General features: G+C 46.0%; 1 protein-coding gene across 1 annotated transcript in view; it reads left to right on the plus strand.

Moving 5' to 3' along the window:
* The window catches only part of HIVEP3 (HIVEP zinc finger 3), a 421,205-nt gene that overhangs the window by 282,598 nt on the left and 118,249 nt on the right, over positions 1 to 20,358 (plus strand). Inside the window, exon 3 of the mRNA XM_017873237.1 lies at positions 12,049 to 12,247. The gene's annotated coding sequence lies outside the window, so the exon portion shown is untranslated. The remainder of the gene's footprint in view (positions 1 to 12,048; positions 12,248 to 20,358) is intronic.

Here is a 20,358-nt window from a genome sequence, read left to right on the forward strand (position 1 = left end):
TCCTGCAATGCAAGGCTGTCCACATCTCTCTGTTTTCACAGCCTCAGTTTCCTCAGTTGTCAGATGGTGATGATGGAGCCTGACTGTAGCATTAGTATGCCCGTGAAAAAATGCAGGGACAGTCTTGGCACGTGGAAGACACTCAACAAATGTTGGGTTCTTCCTTTACCTCTGACTTCTGTGTCTACAAGCTGGGGAGATTTAGAAGACTTCTTGCGGGGAAGCAGCTCAGGTTTGGGGCTCCCTGGGAGAAAAGGCCAGAACCACTGATTTTCTTATCTATCTTCTCTGCTAGATCCATCATAGCCTGAGATATGGGCAAGGTCTTCTTCACCTTTGCACCCTGGGGTCTAGCCCAGTGATAGGGAGTGTCTTGTCCAAGGTTACTTGGCTGGTTGCAGCTGGACCTCAAATGTGGGGCCGTCTCATGGGCTTTCTGTTGTACCCAGAGAGAGAAAATGATGTCTTCTCTGCTCCCCTGTGGCAAGTGCCTAGTTCCAGGGGGCTTTCTATAAGAGAGGGCTGCGAGGTGTGGCCTGATATAGCAGGAAGTGACCTCACTGCTCCTCCCACCCATACCTTCCCCCACACCCCAACCCCAACCCCAGCAGCTCTCAGAACCTTCATCTCCAAGTGCAGCTCCTCAGGTCTCGTCTGTTCCTCCTCCTGCCACTCCAGTATTCTCCTCGACTCCTGGGCTGGGTGCCCCCCGTACACCAGCAATATCTCCCTTCCCTGTCCCTGCAGTGCCTGAAAACCATGAACCTTTCTTCTGCCAAATCCCCGTGTAGAGCTTATGGGACAGCATATTCCTGCCTGCCACTAAATGGAATATGTTATCTTGCACTTGGAGTTCCTCTTTTTTGCTCCTTCATACAATGGAAAGTATCACCATTCTCTATTTTTAAAAGCCCTGTCTTTCCTGGAAAACATTTTTGGGTATCCTCAAAGCAGGTCTTGTCGCTCTCAGTGATGGGGTTCCATTGCCTGTCTCTCTGCCCACTCTCCGTGTTGGGGATGCCTCACTCATCCGTGAGTCAGCTACCATGTGAGAGAGAAGCCTCTTGTCTGGAGAACACAGTCCGGAACCAGGAAGTTTCCCAAGGCAGCCTCCAGGCTGCCAGCTGCATGTCAGACTAGAGTGCACTCAGCTGAAACAAAGGTGAGCCCCCCAGGAAAGTGAGAGCCGGAAGGCTGACCACAGAGAGGGAGGTAGGTCGCAGAACTGACCCTAAACCCCAAAAAAGAAGCCAGAAGGAGGAGAGATTGACAGAGGGAGGGAGACTTAGAAGGTGTCCCACCATAACTGAAGAAGGGCACAGGCATTTATTGAGTGTCTTTTGTATACTGCGTTCATACTCATTTCACACACACTTTGTCGCATCTGATCCACGTGACAAACCCAGGGAGGGGTGAGAGTCTTCACTTCTAACTCATGAGGAAAGTGAGCTAGTAATGGATGAAACCAGGGTCTGAACCTATGTCTTTCTGATGATGTTAAGGCCAACTCTCTGTGCTAGGCCATGCTACTTCTGTGGTGCTGGGTAAATGAGGCATGCCAGTAATTCTCTGTTCCCCTCCCACCCACCCCATTGCCAGTATCCAGCATGAGCCACCAGGATTATTCCATATGATTCTGCCATGTGTGACCCATGTCTTAGATTTCTATGTTTTCTTGTTGATCACAGACCACAATAACAAATAAAACTGAAAATAGAAGGATTCATCCCACAATTCCCTGCCCCATGCAGATCAAACTCGGCTTTCCATGTGCCGGCCTCTTCTGCAGGTGTTCCATTCAGAGTGGAGGGAAGGGCCACGTGTCAGGAGGGTGACAGGGGCCTCAGGGCCAGGCTTCTTCTCCACTTTCTTTAGGATCAGGGTGTGAGGCCCAGTGCCAGAGTCCAAAGCCCCCCTGCCTCCCTGCCAGCCCTTGGAAAACAGGTGTTATGACCCAATGAGGCTGGCCCCTGCCAGGCATCCAGGATTTTTCTGTTATTAACCCTTTGTCAGCTGCAGTGATGCGAACCCCCGATGCCCAGACTGGATGCAGCTCCTGCCAGCTGCCCGCAAAGGCCTTGCTTTGATGCGTTGGTGGAGAGTGGAGAGCAAGGGCCCTCCCCCCTCATGATTTTGGGTGGGGCCAGCAGAGGAGCCGGCCTTGGTCCTTCCTGCCCTGGGTGGGTGCCACCTTGCAGATGGGTTCCTCTACCCTTAGTAGCCCCCTCCCTGTTCAACTGTTTTCTAAAAAGATGACACTTTTATATCAGTTTCTCAGTTTTTATTATAGTAAAATGCACATAACATAATTTACCATCTTAATCATTTTTAAATGTACAGTATAGTGTTATTAAATACATTCATAAAGTTGTGCACCCATCACCACCATCCATCTCTTCTTTTCTCTTTCTTTCTCTCTTTCTTTTTCTTTCTTTCTCTTTCTTTCTTTCTTCCTCTCTCTCCCTTCCTTCCTTCCCTTCCTTTCCTTCCCTTTCCTTCCTTCCTTTCTCTCTTTCTTTCTTTTCCTTTCTTCTTTTCTTTTCTTTTTTTTCTTTCTTTCTTTCTTTTTCTTTCTTTCTTTCTTTCTTTCTTTCTTTTCTTTCTTTCCTTCCTTCCTTCCTTCCTTCCTTCCTTCCTTCCTTCCTTCCTTCCTTCCTTCTCTTTCTTTCTTTCCTTCCCTCCCTTCCTCTTTCTTTCCCTTCCCTCCCTTCCTCCCTCCCTCCCTCCCTCCCTTCCTTCCTTCCTTCCTTCCTCCCTCCTTCCTTCCTTCCTTCTCCTCTTTCTCTCTCTCTCTCTCTCTCTCTCTCTCTGTGTGTCTCTTTCTTTCTGTCTCTTTCTTTGTATAAACTTAAGGGGTACAAATGCAGTTTTGTTACATGGATATATTATATAGTGGTGAAGTGTGGGCTTTTAGTACAACCATCACCCAAATAATGTACATTGTACCCAGTGATTTCTCATCCCTTACCCCTCCTACCCTCCCAACTTCAGAGCCTCCAGCTTCTATTATTCCATACTTTGTGTCCATGTGTACACATTATTTAGCTTCCACTTAAAAGTGAGAATATGCAGTATTTTATTTTCTGTTTCTTAGTTGTTTCACTTAAGATATTGGCCTCTTAACTGTTTTCATCTTGTAAAACTGAAGTTCTGTGCTTATTAAACACTGACCCCCCATTCTGCTCTGCCCCAGCTCCAGACAACCCCTATTTTACGTTCTGTCTCTATACTTTTACATCATTTCAAATTACAAAAGTGATACATGCTTATTGCTTTAAAAAAGAACACTATGAAAATGTAGAAAGAAGAATGCAGAATGCATGTTTCAAGCCCCACCCATTCTGCAGTTCCCCCAGGACAAGATTGCGTCCCCCAGGTCCTTTCCAGCAGTCACAGCTACACAGATAGGTATGTGTCTATGATTTTGCTTTTCACCATCCCATTGAGAGGAAGTGTGTGTCACAGCTGAGAGTGCAGGCTCCAAGAGTCTAACAGACCAAGGTTCACTGCTTGGTCAAGCCTTAGCCTCTCTAGGCCTCAGATGGAATATGGGGGCAGAAGTGGCATCTTCCACCCAGCAGGCTGTTGAGGGAGGGGGGTAGGGAGACTACCCGTGAGAAGCACTGAAGCTTGTACATCACATAGACAAAGCTTGACACATAGGCAAAGTCACAATGAATCTCTATTATTGGTAGGAGTATATGTTTATCTTTAAGAAATGTTATGTTCCCATGACTATTCCATTGTGTGTATTTATCATCATTTACTTATTAAACCAATTTCCTGCTGATGGTCATTAAGGCTGCATCCATCCTCACTGTTAAAATAGTACTACAATGATCATCCCTATGTGTGCATGTGTGTGTATGTTTGTGTATGATATGTGTGCACACTTGCAAAGCTGCCGAGTCAACATACATTTTGGTAGACATGGTTAAAAGATTCTCCTCATCTATACCCTACCAGCAGTATTTGAGAAGTATTTGATGACCACTCCTCTCTCCACCACTTGATGGTAGCAATCACTTTCCTCTTTGCTAACCAAATGCGGAAAAGTGATACTGATTTTTTTTTTTTTTTTTGAGAAGGAGTTTCGCTCTTGTTGCCCAGGCTGGAGCACAATGGCACAATCTGGGCTCACTGCAACCTCTGCCTCCCAATTTCAAGTCATTCTCCAGCCTGCCTCAGCCTACCAAGTAGCTGGGATTACAAGCATGTGCCACCATGCTCGACTAATTTTTGTATTTTAGTAGAGTATTTTTAGTAGTAGTATTTTCACCATGTCGGACAGGCTGGTCTCGAACTCCTGACCTCAAGTGATCCACATTTTTAACATATATTCTTTATTAACAAGGCCAGCATTTTGCATATCTTTATTAGACATTTTTATTTCTTAAGCAATGATCTGTTCATTTTCTTTCTCCATTTTATTGGCTATATGTCTTACTGTTTTGTGGATGTTTATTACATATTATGGATATTGACACTTTTTCATATATGTTGCAAATATTTTTATCCAATCTGTCATTTGCTTTTAACTGTTGATTAACTGGGGTTTTTTGTTTTATGTAATGCTTAATATTTTTATGTAGTTAGATTTATTAATCTTTTCCATTAAGAGCACTGAGGTCCAATTTGGGCTTTGAAAGTTATTTTCCAACACTAAATTGTAGAAATATTTTAATAGTTCTGGTATTTTCATGAACTTGCTTTTATAGGATGTTTATATCTCTAATGCATATAAATTTCTGTGTGTCTATGGTGCATGTATTCTATTTAAAATGGCATTCTCCACCCTTCCTCATTCTCTACCCCATTTTGCTGCTTAATTTTCATTATAACACCTGCCACTATTTGCCATGCCGTTTGTTTTACCTGCAGGTTTGTTACTCATCTCCCCTCACCAGACTCAGCTCCATAAAGGTCTCGACCTTTTCTGTTTTGTTCACTGCTGAATTCCCAGTGCCCAGAACAGTGCCCAACACATAGTAGGTTCTCAATAAATATTTGTTGAATGAATAAACAGCCAGCCAGTTGTCCTAGTGCTTTTACTTAAATAATCCATTCTTTCTCTGCTAATCTAGAATTCCATCTTTGACAGCCTTCTCTTCTATAGTTTCTTCTATAGTTATCAGAGTCTACCTAGGTTTTCTCCATCTTCTTCAGTTTTATAATTTATAATTTTCTAGAAAATCAGCAACTTGTAAATGCATTGACACAGTTACATATCAAATTCTCTTTAATTTTCAAAATGTTCATGTGTATGTTTACATCACTTTTCTTAATGCTTATTTGTGACTTTGCCCATTACTGCTAGTCAAATTTGTCACCGATTTGTCCATTTTGTTGGTCTTCTCAGAAAGCTTAGTTTGCAGCTATATTTGTGTATATATACATATATGTGTGTGTATATATATGTATATGTATACATACATATACATGCATATAGGTATGTAGCTATATATGTGTGTATATGTGTGTGTATATATATATATAGTTGTGGTTGCTGTCATTTTCTCATTTACTCATTTTATTTTCAACTTTATTCATTTCTTCAAGATTATTTTGGTTTATTTCATTCTTTTTTAGTTTCTTGGGTTATGTGCTTAACTCATTTAGTTTCAGCCTTTCTTAATTTATCACGAAAATATTTAAGCTTTGTATTTTCCTCTAGATGCAGCTTTGATTGCACTACACAGATTTTGAAAAGTAGGGTTCTCAATGTTGTACATTTATAATTATCTTACGATAGCTTTGCTGTCCTCATTGATTCAAGAGTTTTTTAGAAAATCATTTTTAAATTATCATGTGTATCATTTGTTTATGTATTTTTATTTTTTGCTATTTGTTAATGTCTAATTTTATTTCATCAAGAACTGAGGCTGTGGTCCGCACAATTTGTGCATTTTGGAATTTGAGATTTTCTTACAGTCTAGTACAAGGACATTTGAGAAAAAGGTGTTTTCTCTCTTTCTTGACTGTATATGAAGTTAAAATTACTAACTACATCTTCAAACCCTTTGTATTCTTCTTTGGAGGTTACTTATACCATCAAGTTCCGAATAATAATTCTCAAGACATTTCCTGTTCTTTCTTTACCTCCCCCTTGTGGTTCCAAGAATGTCTTATTTTATACATTTTGTGGTTCTGTGTTTATGATTAGAGTAAAAGTTCATGATTTTTGTATCTCCTTGGAGAAATAGACTCTTTGGCAATACAAAAGGCCCCAGTTTAGTGTATTTAATTAACATTTTTGCATTTTGTCTGATATTAATATTAGCTTCCCCTTCTTTATTTTCATTACCATTTGCCTTTTTTCCATTTATTTGATTTCCATCTTTTTTGTCAATTTGTTTTAAGTGTGTTATTTCCAAACAGCATATAGCTGGATTTTTTTCCTTTTATCCAGCCTGGTCTCTTAACTTTAAGTAATAATTTAATTTATTCACATTATTGTGTTTTTTATCATCTTATTTTGTGTCTGTTGTTTACTATACTTTTCTTTCCTGTTTAATTTTCCTTTCCCACTCTTGGTTAAATTAATAGAATTTTTTCTATTAATTTAACCAAAGGGGAAAATAGAATTTTCCCCTTTCCCCTACACAGTGGTTTAAAAGGGTTGCATCTTGCTTTTCTTCTAGAAATGGTTAGTTTTTACGCAAATTTCTCTATTGATGTCAAGAATTAAATGGCATCTAATTCCCAACAAGATAGGATCATGATTATCAACATTTGTTTAGACTTCACTTCACGTTTTTCTGCTTTTGTTATTTCTCCCTGTTTCTTGTATATCCTATCTTGTCCTGTTTTGAATTACTTATTCTGGTACAATTCTTATTTCCTTGGAGTAATTCCTCGAGTAATTTTTTTTTTTTTTTAAGAAGAGATGCATGGGTGGTGGGTGGCACACTATTCTAGTACTTCTCTCTGGCTTTGAGACTTGGCTGAGTAACGGATCTAAGGGTTTTAACCCTTTTTACTCCAAGCTCGGATGTCTTTGCCCTGTTGTAAATGATGCAGATATCAAGTTGAATGTCAATTTGATTCCAAGCATATTTGTAGATACTGTCAAATGCCGGCTTCCCAGATATCATCAGCAAACTTGTTGGTAAGGCAAAGCTGAGTTTATTATGCACTTGCCGAAGGGAGGGCACCGATTCCAGAGGGCTTTGGCCTGTCTGGGAGGAAGGAGGCAAGGTTGGGTTTTCTGAAGCCAGGCAGTTCCCTTTAAGGTGGGTGTGTCGATGTGGGGACTTGGTTAGGGTTGTGTAAGGAACACAGTAGTCCAGGACTGGTGGAAACCATGAGGTAAGGGATTTTGAGGCCAGGCAAGGGATTAAGAGAATCCTAGGGCACCAGCTGTTGATTGAAGAGTTGAAGATGGGTCCTTCAGGAGGTTTCTGTGATGAACAGTCAAGCCATTTACCAGGGAGAGAGGCTCCTGGGATAATAAAGTCATGCAGTTGAAGGCAGAAAGGTGTGTGGGGAGGTACTTTCTGCTCCCAGTACCTCCCTGCCCAACTCCCACTTTGGTCTCTTTGGAAACTCAGAGGATCCACTCTTTTTGGGGAGGATTTCAAGACCCCACTCCAGCCTGCCCTGCCATGGAGGAACTCTGAGCAAGTCGTGGGGTGCCTGGCAGGTGGGCCCTCCCTGCACGGCTGGGTGAGGACAGCTTCGCTCTGATTAGATTTCCTGTCACTCCCACTCGTCTGTTTTCCCTCGGACTTTCTGGCCAGCTGATGCTTCTGTGGATCTGTTCTTATTTGTAGATTTCTCCTTTTATTTCAGGGGCATTGCGGGAGGCGAAGAGGGTGATAAATGGGCTCAGTTTGCCATCTAGGCCCTCATGTGTGTGTGACATTTTCTGGTGACCTGGACACGGGTGTGGTGGGCAGCCCTCTGACCCTGCCACAGAGGAGGAGACTGGGGGCAGTCACTGACACCAGCCTCACACCTGCATCCCGAAGAAGCCTCTCTCCTTCCGCCTGATCCTTTCTCCTCAAGCCACGCTCCTCATCCTGGCTGCAGGACCTCACTGATGAAAATGACCTCACTCCACAGCACCACCACATCCAGGCCACTTCATCTGTCAAACCCTTATGCCCCAGTCCCTCGCAGCACCTCCCACTGTCACGACCCCTCACCTCTAGCCATGTGGACACCATGCAATTTTCTTGAACATTCTGGCCATTTGGGGGTCCTCTGTCTTTTCTTTTCTTTCTTTCTTTTTTTTTTTTTTTTTTTTTTTGGTGAGATGGAGTCTCGCTCTGTCCCCCAGGCTGGTGTGCAGTGGCGTGATCTCGGCTCACTGCAACCTCCGTCTCCCAGGTTCAAGCAATTCTCCTGCCTCACCCTCCCAAGTACCTGAGACTGCAGGCATGTGCCACCATGCCCAGCTAATTTTTGTATTTTTAGTAGAGATGGGGTTTCACCATGTTGGCCATGATGGTCTCGATCTCTTGACCTCATGATCTGCCAGACGTGGTGGCTCATGCCTGTAATCCCAGCACTTTAGGAGACCAAGACAGATGGATCACAAGGTCAAGAGATCTGTCTTTTCTTACATGACTCCCTTTGTTTTAAATATCCTCTTTATTTTTTCTCTCTCTCACACATTCAGACACCATCAAAACTGACTACCCCATACTCTGTGCTCCCCTTGAAGATAGGGACTAAATCTTTGCCATCTATTAATGCTGGCACCTACAACCCAGCTCTACCCAAAATAGGCATTGAGTGGACATCTGTTAAATGAATGAACAACCAAATTGGGTGCTAAAGAGAATTGTTCCACACTGACTGTGTGTGACGGGCCATACTCGGGGTGAGGGAGTGAGTCGGAATGACCCTGCCTGAGCTGTGTGCAATCTAGAAGGGCTTTAAGCAGTGGCTGAGCACAGTGAATGCTGTTATTTACCTTAGGAGAGGCACAGCAAATGTGCTTTGGGTATTCTGGGGAGGCAGAACTTAGGTCCAATTTTGTGGGAGCTGGCTGAGCCTCCTGAGGGAAGATTCAGCCAGGTGGGCACGATTGCAGAGGAAGGGGAGTAGCATTCCATGCAGAAGAGGCTGCCTGGGCCAAAGCTCGGAGGTAGGAAACTGTAGATTGTGTTTGTAGAATAGCATGTTCTGAGAAGTGAGTGTTTCTACACTGGGAGGAAGAGAGCACGGCCATTTTGATTAATAACTGCAATCTGTCGGAGGGCACAAGGTCAGATTGGGGAGGATAGAAACCCACAGAGTAGTGAGAAGTTGAGCTGATTCGGACGGCAGAATCAGGAACTGATTGATAGACAGAGCCACAGAGCAAGCCTCTCCACTGTGTGGTGCTGCGATGCTGCCCTGGGGGTAGGACGGGGCTGGCTGGGTTTCATAGCAGCAGGTACATTGGGAAGGGGACAGCAGGGGGGCATTGGTGACCTGTATGCTCTGTAGGAATCAGCAGTATGATATGGTTGCCAAACGTGATTCTGAGGCTGTGTGAATAAAAACCAGGGTGCCCAAGAGGAGAAAGGTAACAGTGCCCCAGGCCTGTGTGCAGGTTACTCCAGACCCAGATTACTGGGTTCCACTCTGAGATAATATTCAGAGCAGTTACGTGGGCCGTGCCAGGCCTTGTTCCAGCCCTTTTCCACGTACAGACTCATTAAAGTACGAGCCCTGGAAGGCACTCACCATTCTTAGCCCCACTTGCCAGGCACAGCAAGGCAATGCAACTTTCTCAAGCTGCAGATGTCAGAAGTGGAAGGGCTGGATTTGAACCAGGTATACCTGGCCCTGGAAAACACTTTCTCATCCATCCCACCACACTGCCTGCAGTGGGCAAACCAGAGCATCCTCCAAAGAGCACGGCGTGGATATGACAGGCCATGCCACCACTGACTGAAACAACTTGGGCTTTCTAGTTTACAAAGCACCTTCCTCTGTATTTCCTTATTTGATCCTTACAACAGTCTGGGAAGTCGATTATTAAACACCAATACTCATTTGTGTATTCGTTCAGGAATCACTGTTGAGCTCCTGCCCTGAAACAGGCCTCCCTTGGCCTGTTTTATTTTGTGATTTGGGGAATACAATATGCTTTTATGTCTATTATTGTATTTCATTGCCACACATGCCTGAATATAAGTCACTTTTCCCGGTTTTATTAGTTTTCTCTTGCTGCATAACAAATTACCTCTAATTTAGTGACTTAGAACAGTGCCCATTTGTTAGCTCACGGATCTGTAGGGCAGAAGTCTGGTACAGAGTGGCTGGATTCTCTGCTCAGGGCTGAATCAAGGTGTTGGTGGGCCGAGTTCTCATCTGGAAGCCCTGGGGAACGTTCTGCTTTCCAAGCTCATTCAAGGTGTTAACGAGACTCAGTTCCCTACAATGGTAGGACTGAGATCCTGTTTTTTGCTGGTCATCAGCCAGGGTTGCTGTCAGCTCTTGAAACCTGTGGGCCGATCTTTTCCATACGACCCTCCATCTTCAAGGTGGTGAGGGTATGGTGAAGCTTTCTCCAGATCCTAATCTGACTTCCTTTCCTATGATTAACCAGAGAAAATTCTGCTTTTAAAAAAAATTCAATTTTCTATTAGATTTGGGGGTACATGTGCAGGTTTGGGTACATTGTGTGATACTGAGGTTTGGGGTAGAATGATCATGTCACCCAGGTAGAGAGCATAGTACCCACTAGGTAGTTTTTCAGCCCTTGTCCCTCCCTCTCTCTCCCCCACCCAGTAGTTACTAGTGTCTGTCGTTCCCATCTTTATGTCCACGTGTACCCAATGTTTAGCTCCTGCTTATAGGTGAAAACACATGGTATTTGATTTTCTGTTCCTGTGTTAATTCTCTTAGGAGAATGGCCTCCGGGTACATCCATGATGCTGTCAAGGATGTGATTTTGTTCTTTTTTTTGACTGTATAATATTCCATGGTGTATATGTATCACATGTTCTTCACCTCATCCACCACTCATGGGCATGTAGGTTGATTCCATGTCTTTGCTATTGTGAATAGTGCTGGGGTGAACATACAAGTGTGTGTGTCTTTTTGGCAGAATAACTTATTTTCTTTTGGGTATATACTCAGTAATGGAATTGCTGGGTCAAATGGTAGTTCTGTTTGAAGTTCTTTGAGACATTTCCAAACTGCTCTCCATAGTGACCGAGCTACCTTACGTTCCTACCAACTGCATATAAGCATTCCCTTTTCTCCACAGTCTCGCCAGCATCTGTTGTTTTATTGCCTTTTTAGTAATAGACATTCTGACTGGTGTGAGATGGTATCTCACTGTGGTTTTGATTTGCATTTCTCTGATGATTAGTGATGTTGAGCATTTTTTTCATATTTGTTAGCCACTTGTGTGTCTTCTTTTGGGAAATGTCTATTCGTGTCCTTTGCCTACTTTTTAATGGGATTATTTGGTTTTTGCTTGTTGAATTGTTTAAGTTCCTTATAGATTCTGAATATTAGATCTTTGTTAGATGCACAGTTTGTAGACATTTTCTCCCATTCTGTAGGCTGTCTGTTTGCTCTGTTGATAGTTTCTTTTGCTGTGCAGACGCTCTTTAGTTTAATTAGGCCCACTTGCCAATTTTTGTTTTTGTTGCAATTGCTTTTGAGGACTTAGCCATAAATACTTTCCCAAGGCTGATGTCCAGAATGGCATTTCCTGCAAATTCTGTTTTTAAAGGGCTTTCGTATCAGGCCAGGCCCAGATAATCCCCCTCTATTAAGGTCAGTTGTGCCCTGTAACATAACCCAACCATCCATCCTATTCACCGTCCTGGCGGCTATGCAGGGTTTGTGCACTAAGGGAACCGGAAATCTTGAGGGCCATCTTAGAATTCTGCCTACCACACTAGTGAAGAAATAGAGGCTCAGAGAAGTTAAGTGTTGGGTGCAAAGTAGGGGGATGTGGGGATCAGGCCCTGTACCAAGTAAGCCGCTTGGGAGCAGTTGGGGGCTTGGTCCTCCAGGGACCAAGCAGGGATTGTTCTGTCTAAAAAAGTTGACCAAGAAAACTCTTTGACCATGTTTCTCAATCATCTCCTGCAGGATTCACGGCACAAACCCAGCAGCCTCAACCTAGTTCATGGAGGAGCCTCGCGGGGTCCCGGCCAAGCAAGCCCACCCCTCTGGTGGGAAGAGCGGTGCCTAGGAGGAGGGTGGCTGCCACAGGAGTGGACATGAATGCTGGCTTTCAGAGAGAACAGCGTTTCAGTTTTGGTCATCGGAAGTGGTGCCTTCAGCACAGGTGGGAAATTGGGGCTGTTACTGAATATGCTTGCCAGGCGCCATGTTGGTCCGTCTTGCATGAGCTTGCTTAGTTCTTCCTCTGAAAAATGTGTTATTGTTATTATTAGTGTTATCGTTGCTTTCCTGATGCCTCTGTGAAAGTTGTTCTGGAAGTCCTGAACCTTCCTTGGTCAGGAGTAGAGACCTTGAGTACCAGTGACTGGCTGCTCCTCCTCACGCTGTCTCCCATGAAATGCAGTCCTGCCCTTCCCAGTTCCTCAGTTTCAATTCTGTCCTGGCAAAGGACACATTTCCTCTCAAAGAGCCACAGCCCCCTCCCGAGGGGCCACAGCCTCCACAAGCCAGTCCAACTGTGTCCTCCTGATAGCCAGAGCTCTACCCTCTTCTCCTACGTAATGGTTCTTGCCTGAAGACCACCCAATGCCTAGTCAGAGGAGCATCACGGGAGTTAGAGACATAACAGCAGGTCTTCGGTCCCCTTTCTCACCCCACCTGCCCCCAAGTTGTGAAGAATTGAAAGGATGTCAGGGTTGGGGCAATGATTCTTGGAATTTCAGCAATTTCAATAGCAGGGCCCCAGCTCCCGAGATAGTGATCAAATGGGCCTGGGGAGAGGCCGGGTATCAGCTTATGTTTATATATGCATTTAGATCTTCAGGTATGTGCTGTGGTTTCAGGCTAGATGTTCAGGCTGCAGTACAGGTTAGGTGTGCAGTATTAGAAGCTCGTTGGGTCAAGGACAAGTCCTTGGATGTTTTCTCTGGTTTGGAGAGCCAGAGTCACCCAGAGAGCTGGGGATTAGAGAGAGGGTGCCTGGTATGACGAAGGAAGGGAGGGAGGGAGGGAGGGAGGGAGTTCTCTGGCTTACCCGTGCCCTCTGCATCAGACTCTTGGGGGTTGGGGATGCAGGAATCTATGTTGATTCTGATGCAGTCAAGGCTTGGGTACTCCAGGGCCTCTTTCTGGGGCCCTGGAGATGCGCATCCTGTCCTGTGTTTGGGTCTGTGGTCCCAGCTGTGATTTCCAAGGTGACATTTCCCAGCCTGGCATGCCAGGAGCAGTGACTCTTCCGCTTCACTGAAAGCTGAAGTTTCCTCACTGTATAGAGAAGGGGATGGAGCCACAGGCAGCCCTCAGAGATGGCATCACTGTTGCTGCCTGGACTGCGGGTTGGCTGGGGCCTGGGCCTCTGCCCACAATATGACAGCTTGGGCCTACCAACCCCAGGCCTAGACCAGGGTTCTCCTGAGGAGGTAAAGGAATCATTCCCTGGATTCCAAGGAAGAACTGCACATGGGAGCCTCATTTTGAGAGGCGATGTTTGTTGTGGTACTTAACAGTGTAGACCCACCCTGAGTTCAAATCCCAGCCCCGACTCTTAGTGGTTATGTGAGGCACTTACTGGTTTAAGAGGCAAATTGCTCCATCTCTGCCTCATCCTTCTCACTTGCAAAATGAGGCTAGCAGTGGTACCTGCCTCGCAGGGTTGCTGGGGAAGGCCCCTAGAATGTTGCCAGCCACGTAACAGGGACTCCCCAAATGTGAGCCGCCCTTCTGGTGCATGTGGGCAGTTTGGCCACCACCCTGCTCTCTCAATTACAGCCCTGTGTCCTCTGCATGCCCTGCCCTCTGGCTCCAGTGCTGCATACCTGAGGTCAGGGTGAAGCACGGGGACCGATGCTGCTGCCCACATGGTTGGTACTTTATAGACAGGTTGGAGTCCTTCCCAAACCTCAGTGAGTCTGGTCCTGTTGCCCCTGTTGTGCACATAAGGAAACTGAGCACAGAGAGGTTCAGTAGTTTAAAGACAGCTACACAGATGGTAAGGGGCAGAGCCTCTGGTTACAAAAGACCTAGCACTTTTTTCTCCACCAAGATGCTACCTGAAGAAAAACAATGGCAGCTTCAAGGATGAACCCTTCCCCAGGAATGTCTACATGTTCATAGGAATCAGTCATGGTGTAATGAGTGGGGCCCCTGGCTCGGCATCCTGGGTAGGCACTTCCTGGTACCTGGATTTAGCACTTGTTTCCTTCTGTGCCTATCACTGTCATTTAGGGTCTCATGAGCAGTCTCAGGACAGGATCTGGGTCCATTCCGTGAGGTGTACAGCAGATACTTGAACTAGTCCAGAAGCGGAACCCTCTGAGGGATGCAAGCCAGAGATATGGGGGAACTGTCCAGGGAGTCTAGATGGGGGTCCTCTGCAGACCTGGCATTTCCCTCCCCTCCCCCGCTTCATGCCCAGACTCTCTGTTTGTCCGTGTGGGCTCAGCCAGCTGCTTGGAAGAATCTGTAGAGTATGGGACTTGCCCAGAGGGAAATGAGCTGTCAGTTCCAGTGAGAAACCTGGCTCCTGCCTCTGTCTGTGCTCTCCGTGGGGAAGAAAGAGCCTGTGATTAATGAGGTGCTGACTTGGTGCTGCTGGAGTCCAGGTGATCATGGCCACTGCTGGCACGGCCCTCCCAGCCACCAGGGAGGAGCTGGGATATATGGCATCCAAACAAGACAGAGGCCTGCAGTGCTGCAAACGCCCCGGTGGGGAGGGCAGGATGGCCCATCAGCACCATGGGAGGCTTGGGCACAGCTATGTGTGGAATTACCGAGGGCAGGGAAACATGGAGTCACAGCCGCTCTTCAGAAGGGGCCAGAAGTGAGGCTCTCTCCAGAATAAATGATTTCTGAATGAGGAACTAGAGGACAGATCTCATTTGAAAATGGATATGGAAGCAATTTCTCAGCAATGAGAAACTTGAGCAGTTTTCAAACTTTTATAGTCTTAGAAGCCATTTTTAAAAGTCAAATTTTGCATGGAATGTCAATATATAAAACAGGTTAAAGTGATGGTTTATGAATACATTTATTTTTTAAGTTCAAATTTTTAACATTGTTTAAAAGTTCTCATTTTATTCCTATTTCTTATCTCCAAATGATTGCCTTTTAGACTTAGTCTAATTTAAGTCAGCAGATGCAAAAGGCTTTTTTTTTTTTTTTTTTTATTAGAAGTATATTACTGTCTTGGCTCTGTTGCACCAGGGCTCGGGAGTGCACGTGGTGTATCATAGCTCACTGCAACCCTCAAACTCCTGGGTTGAAGGGATCCTCCCACCTCAGCTTCCTGAGTAGCTGGGAGTACAGGCATGGACCACCACACCTGGCTGTCAAGTTTTTGACATTTATGTATTATTTATTATGGAAGTTACATTTATTATGTTATTAACGATGCCTCTGTTTTGATGCACGAACACACTGAAATCTGAGGTTCTAGATCAGGAATTGGCAAACTATTGCCTGTGGGCCTAATCCAGGCTGCTGCCTGATTCTGTAAAGTTTTATTGGAACATAGCCACACCATTTTTTGATGCATTATCTATGGCTGCCTGAGACTGTCTGTTTCACAAAGTCTAAAGTTCTTACTATTTGGCCCTTTACAGAAGAAGTTTGCTGACCTCTGTCCTAGATCATCATCGTATTGCTGTAGCAGCCGCAATATCTAATATTCCCTTTTCTTTCTTGTTTCATTTGGCTTGGCTGCAAAGTATTAAGGAATTCTTTTTTTTTTTTTTTGAGACGGAGTCTTGCTCTGTCACTCAGGCTGGAGTGCAACGGCATGATCTCGGCTCACCGCAATCTCTGCCTCCCAGGTTCAAACTATTCTCCTGCTCCAGCCTCCGAGTAGCTAGGCTTATGGGTGCGTGCCACCACGCTGGCTAATTTTTGTATTTTTGGTAGATACGGGGTTTCACCATGTCGGCCAGGCTGATCTCAAACTCCTGACCTTGTGATCCACCCACCTCGACCTCCCAAAGTGCTGGGATTACAGGCGTGAGCCACTGCACCCAGCCAAGGAATTCTAAATCACATCCTTAACATGATGTGAATGGTAACAGATTGTTAACAGCTTGCCTTAAAGCCACAGAATGGTCTTCAGTTCAACATTATCTGGGCATCGGGGGAGGAGTAGAAGGGAATTCTGGTTTGCATCAGTGACAATATCAAGCAACTGCTTGAATTCCTTCCTATTACACCATCTCACACACAAGTCGGACAGGAAGCCCCCCCATCATTTATGATATTTTCATGATAATCCACATAATATATTGCCTTATCATTGAAAACTTCAGAGTGTACTTGCTTGTATGGTTTTACATATGCATACATGGTCCTGAATTTAAAAAATGACAACACAAAGCTACCCAGTGAAGAGCTCCACTCTTCCTAACTGAAGACACATTTCAACAGTGAAGGTCACCATCTATCCAGACCTTAATCTGAGGTCTGCACAAACCAGATTAAACCAGCAGCACTTGCTGGCTGTATTCAGTGTGTTCCCATGTGCTATAGAGCGTGTTTGAATATGTGTATGTGGTCGTTTTCTGTTAAAATAGGAGTCAAACTGTACTTTTAGAATAACATTCTCAAGGAACATTTGAAGAGCCTCTGAAACACTTTCATGGAACACAATCTGGAGACTACTCCTTCAGCAAATATTGGTGGTTCTCGTCTTTGTACTTCAGGATAATGGAGGGGCCACGGATGCTGAGAGTTGCAGGCAGAGGAGGAAGGAAGAGAGATGGGGAGGGGAGAAGTTGAGTTGATGCTGTGGAGAGAGCAGTCAGTAGTGGAAACAGTACTCTGGCAACCCAGGGAGGCCATGTGAGCTTCTGCAGAGGCTTGGGATGTCTCCTAGCAGTTGTTGATGAGCAAACTCAGCTCCTGGGGCTGCTTTAACGACTTCTGGCCTGCGCCTTGGAAGAAAAGGTGCAGAAGAGCATGGAGCAAGGTAAACATGTGTGCAGAGAAGTAGGGGTGGAGAGCATACATGTCATTTCTGATCGGCATGCAGAGAGCCTCTGTGGTCATTCAACAGGTCAAAGTGTGAGGCAGTGAGGAGGTAAAAGGACAGCAGAGGGGCTGGGAGAATCAGCTTGCCAAGCCAGGGCTGGCACAGGAGGAGGAGGGCCTGGAGCATGGGCCGTATTTGTGAGAGACCGACGTGGCCCCAGGATGGTGGTGGCTGGGATTGGACATTGGCCTTAGGCATTCGAGGCAAAGCCCACTGACCCAGGAATGAAACCCAGGAGTCCTGACTCCCAGGCCACCTGCCCTTCCCTCAGTGGGTGCAAGGAAGAGAGCCAGGTTTTTGGAGGCCATGGGCTAGAGAAGCCCCAAGGGGATAGAAAAGCCCCTGTGCTTTCTGAGGTTGTGCTGCTTACCCCATAGAAAGGGGACATTTTTAGGTTTTAAAAGGATGACCTCATTTTTTTCTTATTTACATAGCCCTGTTTGTTTATACAGCCCTTTAAAAATAGCAAGTGTGTGCTAAGCTTAGTGCTCTCTCTCCCACCACCAGTGGCAGAGCCACCGTGTGGGGAGAAACACCTTTTTATCTTAGAGAGGGGCAGCCTTGTTTCCGAGGACAGATGGGAGCAAAACAGGACAGGTAGGAAGTTTCGTGGTTTCTCGTGTCGCTTCTCCAAAATAGCCACACTGCTGCCTCCCACTTCCTGCCTGACTCGGCTGGGGTAGATTTTCTCCTTTAGAGGATTTGTGTTCTGTGTATTCCCAGGGAGGCTCGAAGGGATCTGTTGCCAAAAACATGCTCGACCCTGAAGTCCTGGGGCTTGGCACTGAGGGCCCCAGCTCAGGTTTGGACCACTGGGTTTGCATCTGGGCTCTGTCGCATACTAGCTGCGTGACCTTGGGCAAGTGACTTCTCTTCTCTGTGCCTCTTCAGTAGGATGGAGATAGCAACTCTAGCTATATCCAGCAGTTACTGTGCAGATTAAATGAATATGTGTGAAGGCCACAGCCCAGTGTGGGCACATAGCAACTCTTAATGAATCTCTTAATAAAAAAACAGCAATGTTGTTGTTGATCTCCATCCCCTTCCTGGACAACTGGACCAGCCTCCCAGCCACCTTCCCTTTCCCCTGGCTTCCCTGCTCCAGCACATCCCACCGTGATCCCAGAGTGATAGAAACGTGAAACACAAATCTGACCCTGCTATCTGCTGCTTAAAATCCACCCACAGCTTCCAACGCCTATGGCAGGAATGAGCATTCTTTTGCTCTGAATGGCCAGATAGTATTTGAAGCTTTGCAGGCCATTTGGTCTCTCTTGACTTTGTCATTGCAGCCTGGAAGCAACCACAGATAATATGTAAAAGATGGGCGTGGTTGTGTTCCAGTAAAAATTTATGTATGAAAACAGGCAACCGGCTGGATTTGCCAACCCTTGACCTACAGGATGAATCCAGACCCTTAGCTCAGCATTCCCAGTCCAGCCTATTCCGGTTATCTCCATCCTTCTTCCTCCCCCACCCCTGCTCTTGTGCAGAACATGTCACACTTTAATCCCTTGCGTGTGCTCCTCCCTCTTTCTGAGTTTTCCTTCCCTGCCCCCTGAGTGCCCCTCCCCCATGGCATTAGGACCTTTACTCTGGGTTTCTGTGGTACCCTGTCTTTATTTCTACCCTGGTCATATATGCAAGTTCCGTCTGTCTCTCCATGAGAGGGGCTCCCCTCTAGGCAGGGGTTCGGCCTTCCTCTTCTGTACACCCAGCAGGGTGCTGTATAGGTTTCTGCAGGTTCTCAGTAAGCATTTGTTGTTGAACACAAGGATCTGCAAGATGGATAGTTGGTCTCCCGGAGCTCACAGTCAGCTTAGGAAGCTAGGATATGAGCCAGTCAAAAGCCAGCCAGCAATCCAGTCAGGAAATGATGATGGCCCATGTGTTTGGCCCTAACTCATGTCAAGTGGCAATTCTGAGCTTGATAAAGGAAGGTGAAGGTATTTCAGTTGGTTGTTGCAGGATGAGACAGAGACTTGCAGAGATAAGGAGGTCAGGAGGTCTCTCCAAGTTGGGGAAATCATAAGAGAAGAGCAGACCTGACCAGGCCTGGGGGCTTAGGCCTCTAATCCCAGCTACTTGGGAAGCTGAGGCAGGAAGATCACCTGAGCCTGGGAGTTTGAGACTAGAATGGGCAAGGTAGTGAGACCTCATCTCAAAAACTAGAAAAATAAAAATTTAGCCAGATGTAGTGGTCATACTCCTGTAGTCCTAAATATTGAGGCTGAGGTAGGTGGATGACTTGAGCCCAGGAGATGGAAGCTGCAGTGCGCTGTGATTACACCACTGCACTGCAGCCTGAGGGACAGAGCAAGACCCTGTATCAAAAAACAAAACAAAACAAAAGAAGAAGAGCAGGCCCACTGCTGGGCTCAGGGTGGGGAGTGAACAGATCAGTCTGGCCATAGCTGTGGGCCCTCCCTTGGAAGACAGAGGGGGCCAATGCTGGAAAGCAGGGCGAAGGTTTCATCAATGAGTTGGGGGTGGTGAGGAAGCTTAGACTTTATCCTGTGAGCCAGAATTTCTCCAAGTGTAGTCCACACACCCTCCCATAACAGAATTACCTCGAATTTCTTTAAAATGCAGATTCCAGGGCTCTGTCCCATACTGGAGGCCAGGAGGCTGAAGGGAGTCAAGGCTATGGTCTGTGGGAGGAAGAGGCTGCACCATGGCTACAGGTGCACCACAAGTATTATTGAGACTGGTGTCACCTGTAGGAAGCTGGGTGATGCCTTTCCCAGCTGGACTGGGGACAGGTGAGGTAGGAATGAATAATCCTCCCAAAGGGCAGATGGGAACACCCAAGCTTAGAGGTGGCAAGTGACTTGCCCAGCGTCACACTGTCAATTACTTGCAGATGTGGGGCTGACCAGTTCTGGAACAGGCTTCCTCTCCCAATCTCAGGGCCTCGGGTGGTCCTGCAGGTGCCGCAGGTGGAAAAAGAACAGGCCAAGGCGAATGCCTCTGGTACCCAGCACTGCCTGGTGCACAGTAGTGGTTAGTCAGTAACTGTTGAACAAATGAGCATTTCTGTTTGCTTGAGGGAAAGGGTAGGGGTGGAGGGTGAGTGGCTGGGTGAATGGGTGCTGTGAGGACAAAGGAGAGTGGAGTTTAGATGTAGTGCTAGTGTTGCAAGCATGAAGGTTTACCAGACAGAGGGGTGAAAAGATGAGTGGGGCACTAAGCATATTGAATGTGAGAGCTGCTGGCAATGCAGGACTGGGGAGTGCTGGGCGGGGCAGGTGATATGTGCAGCT

The sequence above is a fragment of the Rhinopithecus bieti genome, unplaced genomic scaffold (genome assembly GCF_001698545.2).
Source record: "Rhinopithecus bieti isolate Rb0 unplaced genomic scaffold, ASM169854v2 scaffold_6907, whole genome shotgun sequence".
NCBI lineage: Eukaryota > Metazoa > Chordata > Mammalia > Primates > Cercopithecidae > Rhinopithecus > Rhinopithecus bieti.